Here is a 26,706-nt window from a genome sequence, read left to right as displayed (position 1 = left end):
GAAGTGCCGTGGCGCAATCTCAGCTCACTGCAACCTCCACCCCCGGGTTCAAGCAATTCTGCTGCTCCAGCCTCCCTAGTAGCTGGGATTACAGGCGTGCACTACCACGTCCAGCTAATTTTTGTATTTTTAGTAGAGACGGGGTTTTGCCATGTTGGCCAGGCTGGTCTCGAACTCCTGACTCAGGTGATCGGCCCACCTTGGCCTCCTAAAGTGCTGGGATTATAGGCATGAGCCACCATGACCTGCAAGAAAATGACTTCTTATATGGAATTTTAAAAACCTGGCCAGAGGGCCAGGTGTGGTGGCTTACACCTGTAATCCCAGCACTTTGGGAAGCCAAGGCAGGTGGATCATTTCAGGTCAGGAGACCAGCCTGGCCAACATGATGAAACCCCATCTCTACTAAAAATACAAAAATTAGCTGGTCGTCTTGGTGGGCACCTGTAATCCCAGCTACTTGGGAGCCTGAGGCAGGAGAATTGCTTGAACCTGGGAGGCAGAGGTTGCAGTGAGCCGAGATGGCACCACTGCACTCCAGCCTGGGCAACAGAGTGAGACTCATCTCAAATAAATAAAGAAAGAAATACCTGGCCAGATAATAAAGATCCCATTATGCAGGGTATAGTAGAACAGCAAATTTTACAGTGTGGATCCAAATTCCACTACTTCATAGTTATGTAACCTTAAGTAAAATAAGAGAAACAATACCTGTCTTCCATGACTGCTATGAGAATAAAATAAAAAATAATTGATATAAAGGGCCTAGAACCCCAGTGCACACCTAAGTTTAGCCTCCTACCTTCCACCTTTATTTATAAGAATAAATGATTCTTATTTAATTTGCATTCTCATATTCATACTATGTGAACCACCAATGAGAAAAGATGCTTCATTTATCTTATGGTGATTCTTAACCCCCATCTCTAAATTAAAAATAAACCCTAAGAATAACCCATTCTCTAAGAAGGGAAATAAACTTGGATTGTTTGGAGTTGTTAAGAGATTACATAATTTAAAGGGAGAAAAGTGCTATAGAGAGGATTCTAGACTTAAAACATGAAACCTGAATAAACCCTAGAGCTGCATGTGGTTTACCTTTGAACTGAGCTGTATTTAAAGAAGCACAATCCTGATGCCAAAATGAAGTCGTTTAAATCTGTTATTAATCTCAATCTCCCAAAGGAGAATTAATTCTCAGTTTATGGAACTGTGTCTCCAGATGAGCTAAACTTTCCTTTCCAATTCTCTCCCATCCCACAGCTATTCTAAAATCTTCCAGTCACCAAATCCTAAAACAACACTCTATGAGAGCCCACAAAATGGCCTGCCCATTTTCATTCTATTAAGATCAACCTAACTTCCTTGGCTATAGCCTTCTCCTTTATTCCTTCCTATCTACTGAGTCTTCTTTCTTCATGTGCACTCTCCCAATTCTGCATCTCAAAAGATCGAGAAACCAAGGTAGCAAAGTATTCACCTTACAGTGAGGAAGAAGAGAACACTTACACATTAACAAATTTTATCCTGATAATGCCACGTGAGGATCCCTTATGCCTTCTTCCACCCTTCTTGCCTTGTCCTATATCTCCTTAAATTAAAAGTTATCTGAAAAAGTCACAGTTGAGTCCCATTTTTAAATTTTATTTATTCATTCATTCCAAAATATTTATTGAGTACTTTTACACACTGATAATTCAAGCCCTTGGAAGGAAATTTCATAAGACTTATAATTACAATCTAAGCTCTTCTATTTTCTCCATTCTTTCCTTCCAGCTTCTTCTAAGGGGCAGCTGAAGGCAACAATAGCAGATAATTAGTTAACTGATTGGGAAGAGGAATTTGCTGTCTTCCTATGCCTCAGTAGAATTCTTCAACAGAATGTGCACAACTAATTGGAACTAGAACAAGCTGAAAATTTTACAATTATCTCTGTTATCTGCTGCAGATTATAAACACATAAGAGTTATCTCTGGCTTAACTTGCTTTTAATTTCCCATTAAAGTTGCCATCCACCCTCTTTATTTAAGTACTATGTTGGTGTGATGGTTAATTTTATATGTCAACTTGACTGAGCCATCAGGTGCCCAGATATTTGGTCAAACATTATTCTAGGTGCGTCTGTGAGGGTATTTTTGGATGAGGTTGATATTTGACTCCGTAAACTCAGTAAAGCAGATTGTTTTTCCTAATATGAGTAGCCCTCATTCAATCAGTCTAAGGCCTGAACCAAACAAAAAGGCTTACCCTCCTGTGAATAAGAGGGAACTCCACCTGCCTGCCTGCTGAGGTGGGGCATTAATCCTTTCCTGCTTTGGGACCTGAACTGAAAAATGGGCTTTTCTTAGCTCTCAAGCCTGAAGGCCTTCAGACTAAGACTTATGCCTTCAGCTTTCCTGGTTCTCAGGCATTCATAATTGCACTGGAAGCACACCATCAGCTCTCATGGGTCTCTAGCTTGTTGACTGCAGATCTTAGGACTTCTTTTTTTTTCTTTTGAGACAGAATCTCGCTCTGTCACCAGGCTGGAGTGCAGTGGTGCCATCTGGGCTCACTGCAACCTCCAACTCCCTGGTTCAAGTGATTCTTCTGCCTCAGCCTCCCGAGTAGCTGGGATTACAGGATTACAGGCACGTGCCACCATGCCAGGCTAATTTTTGTATTTTTAGTAGAGACAGGGTTTCGCCATGTTGGCCAGGATGGTCTCAATCTCCTGACCTCGTGATCCACCCACCTCGGCCTCCCAAAGTGCTGGGATTACAGGCATGAGCCACTGTGCCCTGCAATCTTGGGACTTCTTAGCCTCCATAATCAATGAACCCATTTCTTATAATAAATAAATTACATATATAAATATATAAGTATTATATTATATAAATATTAAATATATAATATATCTCCTATTGCTTCTATTTCTGTGGAGAACCCTGACTAACACGGTTGGTTACTACAGGTCTTGTTTGTTCTGGGACAGCAGAAGCTCTAAAAGGAAGTGTTAAAGACAACAATTAGTTCTCTGTCTCTGGAATAAATGGCACCAATAAGTTACATATTTCATAGCTTCAGGCTAATAGAGACTGTAAAATGTTAAGACTAGATCAACGGTTCTCAATTTTTGTTGCATATTATAATCACCTGGGATGTTTTTTAAAATCTGGATGCCCAGAGCTTACTTCAGACCAATAACGTCATCATTTCTGTGAGAGACTCAAACATCAATTTTTTTTGAGGTTCCCCAGGTGATTCTGATGTCTAAATAAGGTTTAGATGGCGATGATCTGCTGGTGTCTTGCAAAAGCGATAGAGTTCATTCCTAGCCTAAAGCTGAAAGAAGAAAAGCAGGTAGTAGAAAGTAGTAAAGTTGATCAAGAAGAGTAACTCCTCGTGTCTCTTGCTTTAGAAGTTGATAGAGTTCTCCATTATCCATCTTGAAGTTTTGAAAAATCCCAGTTTTACCACAGTGGCCTTATTTAAATATAAGTAGAAAACGCACTTTAAAGTAATGTTTTGATGGCCTTTTAACTTACTCATCATGGTTTTTCCATGACTCTGACCTCTTTCCTGGGGAATATGGAGTTGAACCACACAATTAACATCTTCCAGAATGCTGCACAGGTGAAAAACAGAAGCCAGGCATGGTGGCTCGTGCCTGTAATCCCAACAGTTTGGGAGGCCAAGGTGGGTGGATCACTTGAGCCCAGGAGTTCAAGAGCAGCCTGAACAACATAGTGACACCCTGTCTCTACAAAAAATACAAAAAGTTAGCTGGGCGTGGTTGTGGCACCTGCAGTCCCAGCAACTCAAGAGATTGAGGTGGGAGGATCGCTTGAGCCTGGAAGGTCAAGGCTGCAGTGAGCTGAGGTCACACCACTGAACTCCAGCCTGGGTGACAGAATGAGACTCTGTCTCAAAAAACAAACAAACAAAAAAACCACCCAAAAAACAAAAAAACACAGGAGCCACCAAGAAGGATCAGTCACCAAGTGCCCCATTGCATAAAAAGTAACGTCTACCCTAAGGAGTGACTAAATACTTTGGAGAATTTTCATTCAATGTTTAAAACACACTGACCAACCACTTCTTAGTATGGCAACAGGCTCCCTGGCTTGAGAGATTTGTAAGCTGAGACAAGGAGCTAAAGAGAAAGATAGAGAGAGGGAAAGAGAAGGAGGGTGGGAAGATACTGAGAAAGAAGAGATTGGGGGGAAAGAGACTAGTAGAGAGACAGACAGTTATAGCTCTTGAGGGACCATTAAGGCTCAATTCTTTTGCCATAGACCTCTCTCTCCATTCACTCAGCTCCTGTAAATGACTTTTGTGATTTACAGGACAGAGGAGGGGCTATTCGTTTCCTGTGTATTATCTCATTACTTACTAATATCTGAAACCAGACTGAGAGATGGCATAAGCTAAATAGGAGGAGGACAGGGGAAAAGTTGTAATGGTATGAACTTATTCTTTTGAATATATGTCTTGTTTGTTTTGTCAATGGGCTCATTTCATCCATTTTGTGTAACAAAAATATTACTGTAATTTATTAAAATTGTGAGGGAGTAAAATGCAAAGTTTTTTATTTTAACTGCTGAGAGAGGTCATCCTTCGGACTGATGACTCTCTAACATTTATTGGGAATCCAAAGTCTGAACTAACACACGTCGACATCTTCCTAGACTGTTCCTCAGCTAGGGTTCCGTCTGAAACTAACATTCCATCTCAGAAGCTATTTGGTGGAATCATGAGCTGCTAGGTCTCTAGATAGATCCAGCAGGGGCTGAAGAGATGGCATTTATAAAAATGCAATTTATCACAACTTACATCTAATTTTAATGGAAGAGAGGGCAATATAATGTCAGCTATCAATGAAATATAACATGAATGGGGACAAATTACAACAGCCCTCATTGGAGTTAGCAGGTATGAGTTGGTTCTTAACTGTTTCTGCTTGTATTATCAAAGCTCAGTCTAGGTTAGAAACCAAATTTTTAAATGGCTTCAGAGAAAAGGCTGATGGGTTGACAAGAGCTGTATACTTTGTAATTAATCACAGAACTCATACTTGGATGGATAAGAACTTGTTTTGCCAAAACATGAAAATAACCATTTCAAAGGATCAGTACTTCTCCAGAAAGAAAGCAACCACCGTGTCATAGAGTAATTGTGCTTCAGAGGAGATATGAGGCAACTGGCTTTTACTCAGATACATTTTGCTATCATATATAATACTGTATTTGCTGCCCTACTAGGCTTTCTTTATGAGAACCTTACAATTAAGGCTATAGCTTTTAGAATCTCTCTTCTAAAGAGCAAGAGCAATATTTCTTTTTTATAGGGTCTATCTTATTATCTGTATTTACACACATACAAAATATCTCAGAAGGACACCATTAGACAGTTATCCAATAGTTTTCCTTCACCCTTCTTTATCCTAATTATTAAAACCCTGATTTTGTTTGGTTACGATGTGCCTAGGCCCTGGAAATAAATCATGATGTTTAAGACCCTAATGGTATAGCCATAATCCCTCTTACTGGATATTTGTTTTCCCAGCTTCCCATGCAGTTAGTGGTGGCCACATGACTCAGTTTTGACCAATCAGTTTAGAGCAACTCTCAAGGGTCTTTCTGGGTAATATTTTGGTTTCTGACAAAAGGAATAGGTACATATTTAAGGAGATTTTTTTGTAGGGTGCCCCTTTCATTCCTCTTCTGTCTGAGACATCGATGTCAGGGCCTGGAGCTGAAATGCATATATTGTATTGTTACCCATGAGGTGACAAGCATGACAGAAGATGAAGATAATGACAAAGATGCCGACCTAGAGCCCTGATATTGTTAAGCTACTTAAAAAGCCCTAGACTCTTGTTAAATAAACAATAAATATCTTTTGGAATTAAACCAATGTTGATCGGGTCTTTGGATATTTGCATCCCAAAACATCTCAACCAATACAATTCCTTTCCTTTCAGGACAAAAGTTTTTATTACTGTGTCACATCATCCTGGAGATGATTCTCCTTCAGCTTGCGTTTGTAGTATATTAATCCAGTTTTACGTAAATTTTAAATAGTCGGTAACCTCCTCAAGAAAAGAAATAGAAATTTCCTTCTGTGAAATCTAATAATTATTACTTAAAAGTGTTAACCAGCCTTGCGGCCATTACCAAGAATACCACAGCACTGCAGTCATTTGCAATTAGGGATTCTGACAAGTGCTCTATCAGAAAAGTTGATACTATGAATACAACGATATTGTTTCCATGTTGATGAATGGACATTGGTGTATGTTTGCTCTAAGAAATAATTTTTTATTGAACCTTAAATTCTGCAGAGTGCTTTCACACATATTAGTTCGATTGCTTCTCACAACAACCTCACGAGGCAGATATTATTTTTAGCTCTGCTTTACAGATAAGGACACCAACACTGGGGAAAACTAAGTGATTGCTCTTACTAATTCAATTAATGACTGGAAGAACTTTGATTTACATCAAATCCTATGTTCTTTCCACAATACCATGCCATGAAGAACAGTAACTTAGAGAACTGTGAGGCTTTTGTTTTCCATCTTCAGGCCCAAAATCCCCAGATCTCATGATGCATTTTTAGTATATTACATTGAACTTTACAGAACTTAAAATATATAATGTATTTGCTATATCCATAATAAATTATTAGCCTAAAAAGCAAAAACAACGTAAGTTATGGTAGAATTGGCTGAAAACAAATTTTGCAAAGCCCTAAAAAGACACCAGAGTGATATATAAAGGTACTCCTTCTCCTGGGACTTATATAGTCATTTTTCTTATTATCTATTATTACTTGAGTCATAGTAGAATTAATATGTAAACTCATGCAGTAAAGAGACTTTATCTGAGCTATTTTTGTATAGCACAGTGCCTGCCACATAGTTGGCACAGTATAAATACTTATTAAATGAACAAATGAGTTACTGATCTAATCACTCAAAAACACAGAACCACTCTAATCTTTCTTCTCTTAAGCACAGTCTATTGTCTCAAAAAGTTGCTTTGGAGACCAAGGCTCTCTGCAATTTCAAGAAACATTATAAGCAGAAGCAAGGTGAGGTTTCTTCACATTTTCTCCTTCTTGAACTGGAGGAAATATTCCCAAACGAGACGAAAGCAATTAGTTTTTTCAGTAGTAATAGTAGTTTCTAGAAATAGCTTATCCATCTTCCATTGGGAACTGTCTCCTTTCTAATCACTTTTCTCCCCTTGCTGGATTAGTTTAGAGACATTATTGCCAGTTTAGTGCACATCTTTGGCATTTAATAGTGCAACCACATCACCACAGGTAGTGAAGGGAAACAACTGGATTAAGGAAAGCTATATGCCTATTAAAGTGCCAAAAGAGTGAAATTATAGCTCAGATAATCTTAACTTCCTGTGAAAGTTTGAAAAAGGTGTGTTTTTTTTTTTTAAAGAGAAATCCATGTTTCTGGTATTTTTGAAATATGCTTGCATTTTCATTAAACTTAACTTCTCTTACACAGGAAAGAGGTCCGTAACTGAAATCCAAAATGTTTGTGAATTAGCATTGTGCAAACTAGGTTTATCCCAAAGGAGAAAACAACCTCTTCAAAAAATGTGCATGCTTGGATTTTATTTTAGCAGTCTATTCAAATTTATTTGGTGATCAAATCCTTTTTAGAATTTAAGGAAAATACATCATCAATAAAAAATTTTAGTCACTAAATAGTCTGAATTAACTTCACAAACATCAGCCAACTAGAAAATCAGAAAGCTCATGGAGACTAAAATATAGGCCATTCCATGACCCAAAGAAGACATGGATAGCTACTATCATCATAATGTTTGAAAGGGGAGTCTTGCTATTTATAGTAACATGCAAGAAAACTTAGGGAAATGTATGCTGTTATTGACCTGATATCCATCAACATTGTGTTCCTGGGGAAAAAAATTCTTGAGAAGGAATAGAGCTGTGAAAATCAATGTTCCTGCTACATAGGAGTATGAATCTGATAGTCTTCTAGCCATTTATACACAATACATCATGCTCCCACCAAGTGAGTGCTGGGTGAGTTTATAGCAACCTAAACTTGCTTGGTTTTTATTTCATCTCATGGCCTCTACCATATTTTATTTATTTTTATTTTGAAATCAATAAGTAGCCTGCTGGCTGATTATGAAGATAGCAAAGAGAGAGTTTTATTCAATTTTCTTTGCTGCATCTTAATCTGTGAAAACCACTTATGATGCATTTACTTAAAGAACCAATTTAAACAAAAATATATGAAGTGCAAATAATTTAGAACTTCATACTAATATTGAGTAATGACTATAGGGAAAAAACTTCTAATCAACATTTGGATGAGTTAGGCATAGTTACCAATTTTTTTTAATGTATATATTTTAACACTAGGATGCTTTTCTGTAATTCAAACCTTTAAATGAAATCACAATATATAAAGCACTCAAAAGTAGTGTGGTTCTAGTTGAAGAAAGTGAGAAATAATCAACTATCTTCCCTAAAGTGGCCTGAAGGCACCTCCAGAGACCTCTAAGGCTCCCAGAAAGACAGTTCAAAAATCACTGGGAAAAGTACCTTGACCTTGAAACCAGGCTCTTGATGTGGCTCCACCAGAGCTGTGTCACTTTGGAAAAGTGATTTTTGCCCCTTTGGGTCTCAATTTCCTCACTTATGGAATGAATGAATGATCTCTAACAGAGATCGTTCACCTCTTAGAACTAATATTTTACTCTGATTTCCAGATAGAACCACTCACATTAAGACCTTGCAAAGAAGTCCTTTTTTTATTTTTTAATTTATTTTTTTTTTGAGATGGAGCCTCGCTCTCTCGCCAGGCTGGAGTGCAGTGGCGCGATCTTGGCTCACTGCAACCTCCACTTCCCGGGTTCAAGCAATTCTCCTGCCTCAGCCTCCCAAGTAGCTGGGACTACAGGCACACGCCACCACACCCAGCTAATTTTTGTATTTTTAGTAGAGACAGGGTTTCACCATGTTGGCCAGGATGGTCTCGATCTCTTGATCTCGTGATCTGCCCACCTCGGCCTCCCAAAGTGCTGGGATTACAGGCAGGAGCCACATGCCTGGCTGGAAAAAAGTCTTTGTAAAACATGTAAACAGTAAAACATGAAGAAAGATGCCCATGATTTACATTAGCATTAAACGTATGTTGATTTGAAATATGATATATTTATGTATTTATTCTTGAAAAATTCCAATACCTCAGGGTCACATTTCATGATCTATAATCATTATATTCCATCTTCACCTTAAATCATAACACATCTCTACACATCAGAGGGAATGTTTGTTACCTCATATGTCTGCAGCCCTTGATATTTTAAGGCCTTTAAGATTATGTATGTAGTATCTTCAATCTCACATTAGCAAATTGGCAAATTATCTCATTTTCACCTGGAAAAGTTGCTAGTATTATTCTGTATGAGTAAGGTATATGATTTGGTCAGTGGTATGTACTTGGTCAGGTTACAATATAGTAAAATACACATTTTCATTCTCAAAAGTGTACACTTACCTTACAGAATTTTTCACAAGTTGATTTTTTTGTGTCCCTGCACAGCTGTTCTATATTATGCAACTATGTTATGCAGTATTTGGCATATAAATAAATGTTCAAGTATACCTGGTATAATTAGAAATGCTGTGGGTGTTGAGGAAATTGTAAGGGCAACGCTGAAGTGATTGCCCATGCTGGGCAAGAGATAAATACAGTCAGAAGAAACTGGTGGACTAGATAGGGGGTAAGGGAATTGTCCAGGGATGTTATCTCCTAGTGTTATTCAAGAACAGTGAGAAGGATAGAAGGGGTGTCAAAGGGGAGACCAAAAGCCCAGATAACAGAGGCAGAGAAGAGCTGAGCTGTGAATTCCAGGGATAGATATGCAGGTGTATGGTTGAAGAAGAATGAAGGAAGGGATTTGGGGGGTCAAGAGAAGGTGAGACCAGGGACTTCACAGAGCATCAGGGAGGACCTAATATGTCTAAGGCAGAACTTCAGAATCCACATTTGCACACTTTGCTTCAGATATATACAACATATCACCTAAAGTGTTCAAGCACAGACTAAATGGCCGCCAATCAGATGGATTCCTACATCAAGTGGGAGGCTGGTGGCATAATTTCTATACCTCCTAGTTATTTCCAAAATTCTACTATTTTCTCCAGGTAAAAATAATTAACTTGATCTCGCACAAGGCATAAGCACTTATAATTAGGAGTCAATACAATTCAGAATATATAGCCGTTAACTACACATATGAATGAAACTTTAAAATGATAAAAAATTTTTAAGATCCTGAAGCCCTGTCTCTCCATTACACAGAAGAGATAACTGAGGCCCAGGAAAAGCACATGATTTGCTTAAGCTCATGAGAAAAGTTTGATGATTCTGGACTCTGGATTAATCTCTTCTTACCATTACACTGTGTTGCCTTTAAGCCATTTAATTTTTGTGCTGATCTGTGAATTAGAGATAATAGATGCCATTAGCTGGCTAGATCTGTGTGAACAAAGAGAACTGCAGATTTGAGACAACTGTGAAGATAATTCTGTTTCGTAAGATTCTAAAAATGTTTTAATGAAAATACCCCGACAATTGAAACCCGACCATTTTATTTTAGGTTTTTTAAAAATATAATTATCTTATTCTTCATTTTGCTTTACTAAGTGATCAATAAATGAAGATATTGGTCTCATCTCTATGAGGTTCCCATAATAAATAATTCAGTTGGTAAATGTACAAAAAAAGAAAAATGTTCAAACTCAATATCACCAACAATGAAAGAACCTTCTCATGCTATGCACCGAGAAGAAAATAATACAACTTTTGCAGTATTGGCAAAAATGCCTAACCTGAATCCAACCATAAAGCAACACTCAGATATATATTGTTGAACATTCTACAAAATGACAGATCTGGATTCTTTAAAAACATCAATGTCATGAAAGTTTTTTTCTTTAAAAGGGAGGGACTGTTTTAGACAAAAGGAGACTAAAGAAGCATAACAGCTAAATGCAATATTTGATAATATCCAGGAGGGAAAAACCAGCTAAAAGATCAGAATTGGGATGGGGGGGACATTTGAATATAGACTGTATATTAGATCATTTTATTGTATTAATGCTAAATTTTTTGAGTGTGACAATGATATTGCAGCTGTGTAGGAGAAAGTCCTTATTCTTAGAAGACACATGCTTAAGGATGAAGGGGTGAAGTGATGATGTCTGCAACTTATTTTCAGCTCATTCAGCCAAAAAAAGCAAGCAGGGGGTATGTGTTCATGTGGGGAAAGGGAGAGGGAAGAAGAGAGAGAGAAAGCATATATGGCAAAATGTTAATAATTGGTGACTCTAAGTGAAAGGTATGATGAGTGTTCATTATACTTGAAAATTTGCAAAAGGAAAAGGAAAAAAAAATGGAAGGTCTGTGGGTTGTTGTCGTCCATGCAAAATATGTAGAGGAAATAAATAAAATGGGAACCTTTACACTTTGTTCAGTAAATTATTAGTTGCCTTTGGGCAAATATTAATTAACAAGGCTATTATGAAGCACTTGTAACATTTGAATAAAATGCTAAATAAATGACAGATCCAGTTGTATATGTTTCCTAGGAGAGTTTCTTTCCAGTTATTTAGGAGTTCAACTTTAGTAATCACACATCTCACAAATGATGTATATGAGATAATCTAACTTCTAGAATGACAGAATACCAAAGTTCCTAGTCAGAACTAATCAGAGGCAACTAATATGGCCTTTTTTTCCCTTTTTAAAAAATCCCACCTTACCCAACTAGGTCTGCATTTAGTGGTAGCACATTTCTTGGCTTCCTTAAACATTAGCCCCTAAGCCCCCAACTAGAAAAAGAGTAATCTAGTATCTAGCATGCAAACTCTTTGTGTGTGTGTGTGTGTGTGTGTGTGTGTGTGTGTGTGTGTGTGTCCTAAACAAAGAAAAGGTTTCTAATACATCTGGGTTGTGTAGCAGGGGTTGGGAGTTTGCTAGGAAGTTTTCCTAAAGAATGTAATACCTGAGTTAGCAGAAGGTGGAGAGGGTAAAAGACTGCAAAATGTGGCAGCAGAATGAACAAAAGCAGCTGCTGGCTAATCAGTTTACCCAAAATATAAAGTAAGATTTACTGTTCCCAGAATGTGGATTTTTTCCCTTCTTCCTCCCAACCTTATAATTCCTGTTCTTTTGCCTTTGTTAATTAAAATCTGATGACTCTTTTCCTCATATCTGAGTCAAATATTTATTTATAGATAACTAAGTAACTAAAAATTTGACAAGAATGGTCACAATTGACTTACAGTAGACAAATCAAGACTCGTTCTTTGGAGCTGGGACTGAGACTAATGCCAGCTTTCCCTCAAGCACATAGCTTTACAAGTCATGTGGATATTCGAGCAGAGAAGGCAAGAGAATGTTAGTTGGGTAGATGGCCATCAGCATCTGCTACAAGGAGAGAAATCAACTCACTAAATATTTTGGAAGGTCAACAATGCTTTGAGAGTGAACATCAGAAGACAAAAATGACACTTAGGAACTTGGCCTTCATGGCTGAAATTGTGATACTGCAAACTGAGATAGAGAATATAGCAGAGAAAGCAGACTTGGGAGTTATGTTTTTATGAAGATAATAAGTCGTGTTTTTATTATGTTGAATTTGAGATACCTTTGGAACATCAAGGTGTAAACATACAGAAAATATTTGAAATTCCAAGTAGAGCATGGGATTGGATACATATAGATCTGACTGTCATCAGTATATGGGAAAAAATAAAACTGTGGAGTAGTTAGATCGCCCAAAGAGAATATGTAGCATGAGAAGAGCAGTGGACAGGAGGGAAACCTTTAAGGGAGACAGAGAAAGAGTGACTAGGAAGGTTTTCAGGGGGCTAGGAGAGAGCAGTGTCTTGGAACCTAGGAACAAGATAGAGAGCTCTAAGAAGTAAAGTGACTGACTTTGTCCAATGTAAAAGAGAGGTCCCATTGGCCTCAGTCTAAAAATGCCATCAGATCTGCCAGTATGAAATCACTGGTGACCCACAAGTGGGGGAAGGTGAAAGCAGTAAACAGAGAAAAGAATAGAAGGTAAGGAGGTGAAGAGAATGATGTAAGCTAATGCTGAGTAGTTTGGGTAAAAAGGAAAATGAGCACATTTTAGACTAAAAGTAAAGGACCAGTAGAAAGGGAACAGCTGAAGATAGAAGAGAGAGAGAGAGAGAGAGATGAATTATGAGATAAAATCTGGAAGGCACCGATGAATGTGAGATGAGTACAAAGGAACAGGGGTGAGCCTTGAATAAGGGGGGCGGCACTCATTCTGTGAGCCAAGAAGAGAAACGTACTGATGAAGCAGGCATCAAGGATAGCAATGGCAATACCCCCATTTTATCAGTGACTATGAGGCAAGTATATTAGTCAAAAAAGGAAGTGTATTAGTTCATAAAACTGAAAAGGGGTGTATTGTCATGAGGTGTAGCTAGAGCCAGAGATTCAAGTGATGGTATAAAAGAATCTGTCCTTTTCTTGGCTATTTTCCTCTGTTGATTTTTTTTATTTCCAGGCCTGCTCTATCCCCACGACTACATCTCCATTCTTTTATACTACGTAGCAGCAATGATCTCAACAGGAAAGAGTGTCTCTCTCTCTTTTTTTATTTTATTTTATTTATTTTTATTTTTTTGAGATGGAGTTTCACTCTTGTTGCCCAGGCTGGAGTGCAGTGGCATGATCTCTGCTCACTGCAACCTCCGCCTCCCAGGTTCAAGCGATTCTCCTGCCTCAGCCTCCTGAGTAGCTGGGATTACAGGCACCCGCCACCACACCCAGCTAATTTTTGTATTTTTAGTAGAGAAAGGGTTTCACCATATTGGCCAGGCTGCTCTCGAACTCCTGACCTCAGGTGATCCACCTGCCTAGGCCTCCCAAAGTGCTGGGATTAAAGGCATGAGCCACTGCACCCGGCCAAGAGTGTCTCTTTTGCAGTCATACTTTAAAGGTCCTAGGAAAAATTTTCATTGGCTCACACTGGGTCGAATGCCTATCTCTGAACCAGTCACTATGGCCAAGAGGATATGATCGTTCACCCAAACCACAGGCATGAGATTGGTGCATGAGTGGTTTTATTAACAGAATAAAAGGAGAATGGATGCAGAACAAGCCACAAGAGATGTCTGACGCCAAGATTATTTGCTGACACCAAGGGTATTGGGAGCTGAGTAGAAAATATGTGAAGAGTAGAGATTTGGAATCATCCTCAAAAATATCTGGGAGCTTAACTTTGCCAAGTAACAATATCGACAGGCAGAACCATTTAGGATCCAACTGAGGTCTACTAAGAGCACAGCCAAGACTCCATCCAACTGTGATTAGCTACTCATGGGTAAATAACAATACTGCCCTGTATACCATGTAACAATGCTAGGCCTTGTTCTTAGAGAGTGCATGTACTGACTTATTGAATCCTCCTAACAACTCCATGAGGATGATGAGAAGATCAAATTGTGCAGGAGCAAAGAAAGTTGATCAAAGCATTGAGGTTTCACTGATGGATGCAGTGGAAGTAGAGGGCTGTGATGGGATCAAGACTTGGTGAAAATAAGGACAGAAGTGGGGCTGGAAGGAGGCCAGTGGACAGGAGAAGGAAAACATTGAGGCTCTAAGGATCTCTGCTGGGTCGATTGAGGTTGGGGTGAGAGAAAGTCAGACCTAGAAGGACAGGAGGCTGTTGTCAGAGGATAGGACATTAGAGTTTGAGAATTTAGGGGGATTTCAGATTCATTTCTGCCCAACTTTTATTCTCCTCTCTAATATTCAAAAATACAACTTCTAAGTCATCCAGACCAGAGTCTCTCATTAAGTTTCAGCTCTAGATGAGTAATATTGAGGAAGAAATCCTCTGAGGCTTCTATTTCTTCCACTATAATCTAGTGATTGTAAAATGCCTACCTCAGGTTGTTGTGTGAAAATCGAATGAATTGATAAATGTAAGGCACCTACATTATGCTGTATATAGTATATTATAGAAGCTCAATATACTATACACATTATCACTCTTACGTTATTACTACATCAACATCATTGTCATTAGCCTGTACATAGTTGAGAGATGCTTTAAAGATAGTATGAGGGCAAGGCTCAGTGTCTCATTCATTATGAATCCTTATGACTTAGCTCAGAGCCTGGCACATCAGAGGTACTTAATGAATGGATATGCAACCCAAGCCTCTGCTGCTTTCCGTTTCACGAGTCTCCCACCTCTAGTGTATCTGGGGAAAACTTTTTTTTTCTCATATCTGCTTCTGGTTCAGTTCACACCAAAGGCTGCTTCTCTGTCTGACTTCACTGAACTAATATTATTCGAGGCCCACTTTGCATCAGGCACTTTGCTATGAAGTGGGATATAACGGTGCAAAAGTGGATGAGGTCTGTGTCCTCATTAAAGCTATAGGGGTGGCTGGGGCACAGTGGCTCACACCTGTAATCCCAGCACTTCGGGAGGCTGAGGCGGGTAGATCACAAGGTCAGGAGATTGAGATCATCCTGGCCAAGATGGTGAAACCCCGTCTCTACTAAAATACAAAAAATTAGCCGGTCGTGGTGATGCATGCCTGTAGTCCCAGCTACTCGGGAGGCTGAGGCAGGGGAATCACTTGAACCTGGGAGGCAGAGGTTGCAGTGAGCCGAGATTGCACCACTGCACTCCAGCCTGGCGATAGAGTGAGACTCCATATCCAAAACAAAACAAAAACTATAGGGGAAGCAGACATTTATGAGATAATCTTACAAATAAATGCTAAGCTGTAACTGTGACGCTTGCCATTAAGGAGAGGCTACCGAAAGGAGATTACCTAGTCAGGGAGGGTAGGGGAGGTTTCCCTGTATAAATGATGATTAAGCTGAGGATAAGAAAAAATTAATTTGACATAAAGGGACTGGAAGAGCTCCCTAGACAAAGGGAAAAGTACCTGCGAAGTGTCTCTAAGAAGAAGCACATCAAGCATCAGACATGTGTGGTTGGAAGAGAAAGATACAGAAACCCTGTTGTGTTAGATAATGCCAGAAAGAAAGGTGGTGGCCACAGCATATGGGGCCCAGAATCTTCACGCATTCTACCACTGGTCACCACTGGAACTATAAGATACCAGCTTTCTTGACAAGGTGTTGGTCTTAGCCAAACAGAAATGATGGAAAGACCTTACTTCACTTTACTTTCCTCTTAATTCCCTATATACCACTAGCTCAAGACTGCCATGACGAGCAGAATTTTTACATAAAGGTAGGGAATAATGGAGGGGAAAATATAGCATAGTTTGGAACAAGGAAGAACTGAAAATTATTCAATTTTCAGACATTATTGGTTTTAAAATGTTCCCAGTCCGTCTTTAACTCCAAACTTAAGATGCTAAACCAAGGCCATCTACACTGGGTTTCTATCCCTAGCAACACAGTTGCAGCATTGTTCCTTCTGGTGTTTGTTTTCTTTAACCTAACCCAGACCGTATTGTTAAGTATGACTTCCACCACAGATGACAGCAGAAAGTATGTAAGTGCATGAAGGCAGGCTCGTTTCTTCGAGTTCATTTCTTCTATCACAGTGAATGACCAAGAACTTCTAGGTCAGCCCACTGAAAGCCAGTGAGATGACTTTGTATAATCAAACTCCTATTAACCCATTTATGCCTGAGGCTGCAATTTTTTGAATTTTTCCAATCAGACCTTGGCAATGACCTTGAGCAGCAGGATATAAATAACTCCCACATGCTTAGTGTTCCAATAATGGAACACTAGGCATAAGTGGGCTAATATTAATAAATAAAAAACCTACATGACTTAAAACTTTTCATTCATTTAACTAGCATTTATATAGCACTGAAAATTGTGCCATAGACTGTGCTAGTTCATGACACACAGAAAGATGAGTAAATCAAAGTTCTTGGCCGGAAAGAACTCAAAAGACAGATCATTTCAATTCGGTGCTTTGTAACAGTGCTGTAACCCAGTGTGACTGTGTTTTGTGGGAGCACAGAGGAGAGTAATTTTCTCTGGGGAATTGGGATGACGGGACCTCACACAGAACGTAACATTTGAGATGTGGCCTTGAAGAATGAATTGGAGCATTCCAGGAAGACAGAAAAGAAGGCCTATTCCAAGCACAGGGAACAACATGTGAGAGGCATGTTGGAATATCTGTCTAGAGAGATGAACCAGGAGGCGCTGACAGTCTTTACGGCCTTCATAAAGCAATGATGTAACCAAATCAATTTCTTAAAACTGACTTCAAAGCTCTGGAGATGCCATGCGGCATCATCGCTACTTACCCTTTTAAAGAAATTTTCCTTAGATGTTGTATACATTAGTCAAGAAAAATTCAGCCAGTTGTCTTGGGTATTTAGACACAATTTTAAAATTTCATCCAGATAGGCACTAGATAAACCCAGTAATAGGTTTCTAGCCTTGTGGTTTACTCAGTACCTAATCATTGTGGTCCCAAATCAGAGCACTGTATAGAGACCACAAAATGACATCTGAATACAAAGTAAGGATGAATTAGGTGGGCAAGTCCAACAAAATGCAACCATGGAGGCCAGATGCGGTGGCTCACGCCTGTAATCCCAGCACTTTGGGAAGCCAAGGCGGGTGGATCACCTGAGGTCAGGAGTCTGAGACCAGCCTGGCCAACATGGAGAAACTCCCTCCCTACTAAAAATACAAAAATTAGCCGGGCGTGGTGACACCTGCCTGTAGTCCCAGCTACTCGAGAGGCTAAGACAGGAGAATCACTTGAACCCAGGAGGTGGAGGCTGCAGTGAGCTGAGATTACAGCACTGCACTCCAGCCTGGGCGACAGAGCAAGACTCTGTCTCCAAAAAAAAAAAAAAAGCAACCATGGAGCTGATTGGAAAGTCCAGTCAATTCCTGGTTATTTCTGTGTGGATGAGCCACTATTTGCTGTACTCCATTGCCTACTAATAGTAAGACCAACCATTCACTGAGTGACTATTATGTGTCAGGAGCTTTACCTATGTAACAATCTCTAACCTCCACATGCCTTAGTTGGAAACCTGGCTCTACCACTCACCTTGACTTCGGAAAAGTGGCCTGACTTCTCTATGCCCAAATTTCCGCATCTATACAACAGGGATACTCTATGTGAGCACTCAGAAAATTGAGGAGCACAATTTTTTTTTTGCTGTTATAATTATTAATAGCCAAACTAAATTACTCAGTAACCCTTTGCTGCCAAGTATTACCAATATAAAATCTGCCCTAAATGAAGGCAACTAGAAAGGTAAATGTCCTATAAAATGATTACAGCTTCCAAAAATAATACAGAAATGACTTCAGACGAAGTCTTTATTTCCCTTCATGATTTGGGACCATAGAAGGATGACATTATTCTTAAGCTGTGTGGCTGTAGCTCTCAAAATTCAGCATATATAAAAATCACTTAGGAAACCAGTTGAAACTGCAGATTCTTGAGCACACTCCCTCCCCACCCAAGATGCTGGTTCAGGAGGTCTGAGATGACTACTGAGTTTTATTGTCATTTCTTACTTAAAGAGAAAGGGAAAAAATCTGGAGGTTTTTTTCCCCCTGTTAATTATGTGAGCCATCAGCTCGAATCCCCCACTATTAACTGGAAGCCCATTTGGATTTCTGCAAATCCAAAGCTTCATTCTCTTTCATGTTCTCTTGGCTCTAACCCAATGCCTAGGTTCCCCCAGGTCCAGAATTCTCTGAAACTAACTATTTTGCCTTCCTCTAGGAGTAGGGAAAGTAGGACTGACTTTCCAGTGTTTAACCCTTGAGAAATAGCTGCAGTGGTTTAGCACATCAAAGGCACGAGTATGCTATAGCAACAGGAGGAGGGATTTCTCCTAGCCTTCAATTTATCTTTTTCTTATAAAATTATGGTAAGCACTAAAAAGTAGAAATGAAGTAAAAGGCTGAGAAAATCTTGTTCTTCCTCTTACTCTCTTAAGATACTTTTTGAGATAAATCCCTGGGCAAGGAAGTGCTAACATTTTACAGAAATTATAAAGCATCAAGACTCACAGGGAAAACCCTGTTCTTATCCCAGCACTCACTTTCAGAGGGCACTCCAGAGCCCAGGCAAAGCTAGCCTGGAAAACACTGAATTGATGACTTTGCCACGCCAAGGTTTCTCCCCGGTGGGGTATGTGCCAGGCGTCTCCTCTGTGCCTCCCTGTGCTGGGTCCTCACGTGCTGCATACTCCCTGGACTCGGTCCCACCTCCACCAGCCTCCTAGGCAGGAGGAAATGCAGAATCTGCTCTACCCCAGGTTGCCGCTGACAACTGAAAACTGAGTCCAGGGAGACAGCGTCCTGGGCAGCCTGTTTTTGCTCTTTCCCAATCTGTTCAATTCAGTTTCCTGCCGACAGGAGTGTTCTCTTTTGCCAGCTTTAAATCACTGAGTGCCCTGGGCATAGGCCCGGCCTCTGGAGCTGTGCCCAGTGCTTGGCCCACTGCTTGGCTCACTGCCCAGGAGTTGTCAAGTGTCTGGACAGGGTATCTGTCCCTTCAGCTGCCTGTCCTCCAATCTTCTCCTTGGAACAGTGAGATGGGACACATCCATCCTTGTCATTTTTCCAAGCCTACCCAAAAGCTTCTTCATGCCCTTGTTATGGGAATGGCGCAGTATGGTTACAAGCATGGGCTAAATGGGGAGGGTTCTGGGAATTTTAAAGGCATTTAGGGATTCCTTCTGAGCCCTCCAGTGGTCATAAAATATTTTAAAGGGCTTCTGGGCCCCAGGCTGTGGGTTCTCCAGGAACCACAACCTGAAAGCAGCCTCTGCTTACAGGCCTCTTCTAGAACTTCTTCATCCTTAAGATCCTTTGACTAAAAATAGTTTTTTGGGGGTGGGGGCGGAAATAAACCTGGCTAATTTTATCTTTAAAGAGCTTGTAAGTGAGGCTGAACCTGTTAATCTGTGCTCTGCCAGAGGAGGCCTGATGGGGGCACACTACAGGATACCGACTGGAGGAGAACAATCAGGAGTGTGGCATAAAGAAGGAACCACCAGCTAGGAGGAAGGATGGGAAGGCTGGAGAATCCTGGCAGGTCAGATTTCCCACACCAGGCTCCTAAACACAGAGATTTCCACTATGTAAATCTCCAAAGTAGGATGCATTCAGAAAATTGTAGGAAAGTAAACATATTATTTTTCCACTAGGTGGGTGGCCATCGCACATGTTACATATCTGGAAATTTAAGTCAGAGCAGCTTGATCCTTTTCATATCTAATTCTTAGTAGTAGTTCCAAGCCAGGTTGGTATTGCTTATTAACAAAACCAAGGCTTCTTCTCGCACACCCCACCGCCCACCATAAAAAGGCAGTTATCCCTATAACATAAATCTATATATGAAAAAATTTTGCTATGTTTCCAAAATCATAAGCAAGAGAACCAGATTCTTTTCCTAATTCAAGATTCTTTATTTCCATATAAACAGAAAGAGATGTCTGATTAGGTTTTTAGAAAACAAGTTTAGCTTGCAGAATAAGCCATTAGAAAAAAATCTCAATTTTACCTTTATATACAGCACATTTGGAAAGGAAAACAATTGTGGACCAAAGAAATCATGAAATGCTAAAATGTAATTGCCATGATGACTCTGATTATAGCCACAGTCAAAAGATATTCTAAACTTTTAAACCCATAGTTTAGTTAACTTTTTTTCATGTCTACTCATTATAATAACAAGTCACAGAACAAATGGTCATTTAGAGCATTATTTATCTAATTCCCACATTTGCAATGAGCTGGAGATACTTTCCACATTCCACTTTTAAAAAGTCACTAAAAATTCTTTGGGTCGCAGGAGTAAAATTAAACATCCTGCCATGGATAATGGTAAGTGAAATTGCAATCTGTGGTCTGGGTGTAAAGATTAGCTTCACTCCAAAGCATTCCCAAATAGAATAACTTCAAATGATAAACTTTTCTTTAATATTCCTTATGGACAAAGAGATTCTATAACAACTTGAGGAAAAAAACCTATTCTATGTTGTGTGAAAACATTAAAGATATTTTTATCCATAAAACTACAATTATTATCAAGGGTTTACTAACCCATTTAGGATTTTAGAATCTTTCCTGTCTCATTTTAGCATACGGTACTTTTTGGCTAAATACATAAACTCATTATAATTTCAACACAGAATTTTTTACAGCAGCAGCAGTAGCACTCCCAAACATGTAAAAACATGTTACAGGTTATAAAACAGCAACAGATTTCAAGTGCAGTCAAAGTAATCTCAGATTAAAACTGGCAGCAAGTCCTAATAAGCACATTCACCCAAAAAATAGCATTAGAGATTGGTTATTAAAAACAAAGAAGGAAAATAGAAATAGGACATGAGTATAGCATAATACAAATACACACACACACACACACACACAGCGAGAGAGATAGAGAGAATATAGGATGCATAGGTATTAAAATACATATATATTTTAGCAGACAGAAAATCCCAAACAGCCCTATAGGAAGCAGGTATCTCTCTCTCACAGAACTGCTTTCATTTTGACCCAAATTTGCTGGCTTACTTGAAATGCTTTTACCTTTCTCATTACAAATTCATTTAAAGTAAAACTGTAGAATCTTGAAATTTAGAGCATTAAAAATCATTTATCTTAAGGGAATGAATTCTGCCATTATTTCATATACTATTTCTTTTCTTTTGTCATTTATTTGGTGTTAAATTTTGCAAATTTAGTCTAATGCCAACCAGTGATCTGCCTGGGAAACTTGCCTTAGCAGGCAGATGTCCAGATCAAAAAATAGCCTAGCCTATCTTTATGGAAGAAATATACACAAACATTCACACATCATACAAAACAAGGTTGAAATGGGTGGGGCCACTTGATTGACGTCCATTTGTCACTTTCATTGGAAAATTTCATGGGCAGCTTCCAATATGCTTAGACAAATTTAGATGAATGAAAGCGCTGACTAATGATGCTATTATCTATATACCAAATATAGAAGAAGGCCTGAAAACTCTGAGTCGCTCATGTGAACTACTAAAACGAGGGGGGAGGAGAACTTAGAAAAATGAGAAAGATATATGTTAAGACAGCAAATTAATGAAAAGAAATAGCATTCAGATATGTAAAATGATAAAACCTTTAGTTTGGGGGAAGATCTTAGTGTATTCAACAGGGCCAAGTCTTTAAGAATTGCAAAAAATGCAGTATCTACCATCTTTTTAGCAATAAAATTATTTTAACCATCAATAACTAAGGGTTGTTATTTTAGGAGAATGAAGTCAATACATTTGTTTTCCTGAGGCAGGCAGGGGCAGTATTGTGCTATTGCTGAACTTCATTAATATTCATTAATTTTTAAAGCAGTTTGGTTAGCTTTGGCTATTATCTATGCAGATATTTTGCCTTTAAATAAAAATAATGACAAGAACTTCATTATTTAAAAAAGTAATTAGCATGAAATTCAAAACCTACATTTTCATTAGTGGACATTATTCACTGGAAAGTATATATTTTTCAGAAAGATCTGTTTTAATTGAATTTCTAGGATAAAATGCTAAAAATCATGCTGACTAAAATAACCTAAATGTAACTGAAATTAAACTGAAAATACTTTACAAATTTTTCAAATCAATCTCCACTTTAAAGAATACCATAGTTGACCCAATTAGTTCTGCAAATGAATTCAGTTGTTTGACATTCTTCAGCATTTCACAGTAGACGATTTTCACCCATCCAGCGCCTTAGATCTCTAAAGCCCCCAATGCACATTTAGTGATATTTACCTTATGAAGTAACTAAATCCAGATGAGCATAGAGCTCACATCACTGTAAAAAGAAATTGTTTCCTCGTGCTTCCCACTCCCATTCCGGAACTAGAAACTGAAAACTCTGAAAATTATCCTTGTGCAAGTAGGGAATTTCAGACAGAAATGCAAAATAGTTTTATTTGTAATATAAGCCCGACCATAGGAACCATACAATACCTTGTTCTGCGAAAGGCCTCCAGTGTTTGTAAATCAGGCTTTTTACACTATGACAGATTAACAACCAGAGCAAATAATTCATGCACATGGAGTTGGAAATGGAATTCTCCACATGTCCTTCATTCACCTGTCCATACTGAGGTCCAATATGTTGAGTAGTACTTTGTGGACTATAAGAAAATAAGTAAATAGAAATACCACCCAAAGAACAGGAGTCTGAATAAATAATTAAGGGAAATTTTTGAGGCATGGCCAAGGGGAAAATTTTACTGTAGTGAATAGCCAAACTTTTCAAAAAACACATTTCTCTCCGCCCTGCCACCATCCCCCCACCGTGTGTGTGTGTGTGTGTGTGTGTGTGCACGCGCGCGCGCATTTAAGGACTGCCTGCTCTATAACTGTATTTTAATCCACTTGATTTCTGTTTGTCCAAAGTACCTTCCAGTTTCAAGAAACGCCCCGGTTACATTTTCTTCAGATTTTGTTTTTTGTTTAAGGTAAGCTGGCCCCTTAAGACTAATACAATTTTCCAGTTTAGGGCAGTTTGAAAAAGAGGGGAAAGCATCTTGCTTCTTGTTATTGAAGATACATGACTGTAGACCTAATTTTTCCAAAAACATGCTCACTAACAGATGACCAACAAGAAGAGAAAATTCAGCTCCTCGCTTCCTAAATGGATGAAACCTGCCTCCTCACTCCCACAATATCATAGTGGGATAATGAGTAATATTAATCTCTTCAGAGATATTTACTCACTCCGACTTATTTTTGAAGAGTAGAGAAGAATGTTGCTGCACCCACAGGTGGACAGATACTGAACCCTCTCAGCCGCCCCACCTGCCTGGACATCACGTGGGGTATTGCCGCAACCCCCTTTCTGTTCTCCCCTGTTTGAGTGCAGTACTAGTGGCTTCCCAAAGCAGATACAAAGTTATTATCAGTGTCTGAAGTTCCAGCTCCTCCACAAAAGCCTGTGGCCCCTAAGTAGCACCCCTTCATGAATGCCTGTGTCTCAACTCTGCAAGGCCGACCTTGTCCTCTCCATCATCTGAGCAGGATTGACCCTGTTCGGGTAAAACTATGGAATGGAAAGTGTTAATCAGGGTCCCCAGGCGCTGGGGGAGCACCTGGAGCATCTCAGCAGGGGAGCAACTGGAAACCACAAACATCAAACTGTGTTGCTGCAACTTGAACTAAACGCCGAGACCTGGCTGAGGGAGTCAGTTAAGTTTAGACCAAATGGTCTTAATCAAGGATACCAGAACAGACCTCTCAAAGACAGAAATGATGGTACATCCCTGCCCTCCAATCCTATGGATTTTTTTTTAATGTTGCAATTTAAGTCTCAGAATACATTTTATGACCCCAATGCCCTTTATTCCGAAAGATCCCGTGAGATGTCTGCAGAAATGTCCTGCAGGAGTGTGGAGAGCACAGTGGGCGTCCCGGCCCTCCCGGCTTTGCCTCGCCATCACTTCCATATAACCTTTGTTGCGGGGTCGGGGGACCCAAAGCCACCTTCGCCCCTGTCCGTACATCCTCCAAACAAGCGGCAGCCAAGAGGCTGCAGGACCCACTCGCCGGCCCCCAGCCCCAGCCTCCTTCCCGCCCCCAGCTCTAGCTGCCCGCCTGCCGCCTCCGCTGCCCCTTCCTCACTCCCCACCCGGGGGGCCGTCTCCCTTAACTCCACCTGCCCACTCGCCCCCCACCCCCCGCAACCCCACAGGCACTCTCAGACCCCACCAGCACATTCCTAACAGCTCCAGCTTTCCAGGAAAGCAAAAAAAAAAAAAAAAAAAAAAGACCATAACATCACGGGCAGGTTTATTTGGGTTTGTTTGTTTGCTTGTTGGCTCGATTAAATACTCGTGGAAGGTGAACGTACCCCACACAGGAGAAGTTTGATGTTGACAAACTTCTGGTGGCAGCGAGACTGTGTCAGCACAACTTCCGGGATAATGAGAGCTGCTTTGCAGGGAGCGCGGCAGCCGCGGCGGGAGGCGGCCGCAGGACGGAACAGCAAATGCTATTCAGCCCGAGCAGTTTCAAGCCGCCCGAGCTGGGGAATTACTGTAGTCGAGCTACGGCTCCTACCACCGGCGCTGGATCTGGGCGCGCGTTAGGGGGGGAAGCTGCAGGCACAGGGCGCCGAGAGGGGAGCTTTCAAGTTACTTTGCTCCATCCCTGCACCCGGCAGAGGCTTGCAGGCTGCGTGGTAACTGCAAACATCTTGTTCCCTGCTTCTTTGGGCGGCCGCCCTGGAACCAACCAACTTTTCTCTCCCCCAAAACTCCCTCTTTGTTTCAAATAGGACTCTCCAAAATTTATTCTTGGGAAGACTGACAGCCGGGGTCAAGAAACAGCTGTTGAAGTTAATGTTTCTTCCTCCCACTTCGTCTGATGGTTGTGCCCTGCCAAGACAAAGTGAGAGGCACTGCCTGGTGGCTTCTTTAAACAGACATGCATTTAGCCAAAAAGGGTTGGGGTGGGGGTATATTTTCCTGCTTAACATACAATCTGATCAGAAATGCAACAGCATGTGCCTTTCAACTTGTGCTGATTACTTGCTGAAAAGATGCTGTAGCTTTTAGTTTTGAACACTTTGAGCATTGGGGGCGGGGATGGCGGGAGACTTAGTGGTTGACACTTTCCATGTTTTGGTAAAGGGGCTAAAATTTTAAACCTTCCTCCCTCTGATCCACCTCTGGCCCTCTAAGAAAGATAGAATGGCCTGGGGGAGGGAGAAAAGAGTTGCATTCCTTTGCAAGGTTTAAGTCACATTTCAAAATTCAAATCATTATGCAGAACAAGGGCTTGCCTAGAGCTAGGCAAACTGTTTTTATTTGGAGATGACCTAGGCCAAACCTTGGAGAGTGCTGGAACTCTTGGTGGCTTTCTCCACACTAGGCCTGTGTCGTCTCTCCTTTCCCAATCCAACTCCTTTTCCCTTACTCAGAGGGCATATTCTAGGGGGAAGCTGCCCTGTTCTTTGTGCTGCCTTCTCCAGGTGAAGGCTGATTATAACACTGCCCTTCCTCCCCTTAGCGTTTTAGAGTCCCTGTGAACTGCTGAGAGGCCCCTTGGGGTTGTCCTGCAGAGTTTCCCTCTCCTAACTGAGCATCTCCCAGCCATCTAGCCCTCTGTCGTGGGGGTGGGTGGACGGGAACTCTGTTCCTTCCACATCAGAGAGCTTAACCACTCTTCCAACCCACCCATTCTCCTTTGGGAGTGCTGGGCTCATTTGGCTTCTCTCAGATGAAATCATATGAAGACATAAAAGGCCTTCCCTCTCCACCACCAGGTTATCCTGTCACCACATCGCAATGCAGTGCCATCACAAAGTGATATTGCATCAGGCCCAAGGATATTTTAGGAAGCTCTCAAGCTGGGTCCAACAAGCCTTCCATGCAGGCATCAGGACCACACTGCCAAATTCAAGGCTGCAGAGCTGCTGCGCAGGTGTCAGTGATGCCCTCTCTAGTCTCAGCTATTCTCTTCTCTATTCTCTACTCCACCTCCCCCACCTGCATGCCTTCCACCAGGCAGGTCCACTTTCAGACTCCCCCAATATTCTCTTTGCCCAGCTCCCAGAGGCCACTACTTTTGCTTTTCCTCCTGTTTTCTTTGCAAAGTGTTCCAGCACACCTTCTGATGTATTTCCTGTTTTTCTGCCTA

General features: G+C 40.4%; 1 protein-coding gene across 1 annotated transcript in view; it reads right to left on the bottom strand.

The window, feature by feature from the left end:
• ATG10 (autophagy related 10) overlaps positions 1-23,822 on the bottom strand; it is a 416,286-nt gene extending 392,464 nt beyond the window's left edge. The window contains exon 1 of the mRNA XM_030800849.1: positions 23,788-23,822. The gene's annotated coding sequence lies outside the window, so the exon portion shown is untranslated. The remainder of the gene's footprint in view (positions 1-23,787) is intronic.
• Between the last annotated feature and the right edge of the window lie 2,884 nt (positions 23,823-26,706).

Source organism: Nomascus leucogenys, chromosome 2 (assembly GCF_006542625.1).
Source record: "Nomascus leucogenys isolate Asia chromosome 2, Asia_NLE_v1, whole genome shotgun sequence".
Taxonomy (NCBI): Eukaryota; Metazoa; Chordata; class Mammalia; order Primates; family Hylobatidae; genus Nomascus; species Nomascus leucogenys.
Note: the sequence above shows the minus strand (reverse complement) of the source record. Positions and strands in the feature narration are given on the sequence as shown.